The sequence below is a fragment of the Bison bison genome, unplaced genomic scaffold (assembly GCF_000754665.1).
Source record: "Bison bison bison isolate TAMUID 2011002044 unplaced genomic scaffold, Bison_UMD1.0 scf7180017858917, whole genome shotgun sequence".
Lineage (NCBI taxonomy): Eukaryota > Metazoa > Chordata > Mammalia > Artiodactyla > Bovidae > Bison > Bison bison.
In genome coordinates this window covers 617,588-618,614 of record NW_011489489.1, presented here as the reverse complement: position 1 = coordinate 618,614, position 1,027 = coordinate 617,588, and the positions used below count along the sequence as shown (strand labels likewise).

At 35.2% G+C, this 1,027-nt stretch overlaps 1 non-coding gene across 1 annotated transcript; it reads right to left on the bottom strand.

The window, feature by feature from the left end:
* Nucleotides 1-559: 559 nt before the first annotated feature.
* Nucleotides 560-631, bottom strand: TRNAC-ACA. Its single transcript has one exon. It is a non-coding gene; the product is annotated as a tRNA-Cys (tRNA).
* Nucleotides 632-1,027: the final 396 nt, after the last annotated feature.

Here is a 1,027-nt window from a genome sequence, read left to right as displayed (position 1 = left end):
TACCCAAAGCTCTGTGGTGATCTAAATGAGAAGGAAATCCAGTAAAGGGGAGATATATGTATACGTAAGGCTGATACACTTTGCTCTACAGCAGAAACTGACGCAGCAATGTAAAGCAACCATCTAGTCTACCAGGTTTCATTTTCATCCTTCCCTACATTTCTTATCAGTCTTTGCAGTACCACTCACTAAGTAATCCACTTTACCTTCTTTGTTTTGTAACGCCTTCTTCAATAATCACTAACTTCTAAACTATGAAGAAAATTTCTGGGAACACTCTTCTGTTTCATAGGTCTATTTCTGTGCCTAAACCAGAAAACTCTATAGATTAATTTGCCTTTTACTACATCTATGCTTGCTATGGAGATGTTTCTCTTAAATAATATTTAAATTAAAAAAAATTTACTAATGTTTTCTTCAAGTGAAGTGAAAGTAAAGTCTCTCTGTCATGTCCAACTCTTTGTGACCCTATGGACTGTAGCCTATGAGGATCCTCCGTCCATGGGATTTTCCAGGCAAGAATACTGGAGTGGGGTGTCATTTCCTTCTCCAGGAGATCTTCCCAACCCAGGGATTGAACCTGGGTCTCCTGCATTGTAGGCAGATGCTTTACCATCTGAGCCACCAGGGAAGTCTTTCTTCAAGTGAACTTAAGAATAATTTCTTTGAATTTACAGAATTTCCTTGTTAGATTTTGACTTAATATCACTAAACATATGATTTAGATTTCAGAGAATTCATACTTCCATATATTGAATATTTTTAAAATAAAGCAATGACCATTCTGTTTGCATGCTGAAATCTTTATTCTTTATGAGGCTTGGTGGTCTTATGTTCATAGGCCTGAACAACAGCTACTAAGTCTACTATCAGAATGAACATTTTATTTGCTTATAATATACTCTTTCTCACTATAATTGGCACTTTATAATGGTTAGTATATTAGGGGAAATTCAAAATCTAAGTGAGAAGAAGCAAAAGTACACATTTAAGGAATAATAATGATTCAATGAACCAAATGTCTGCT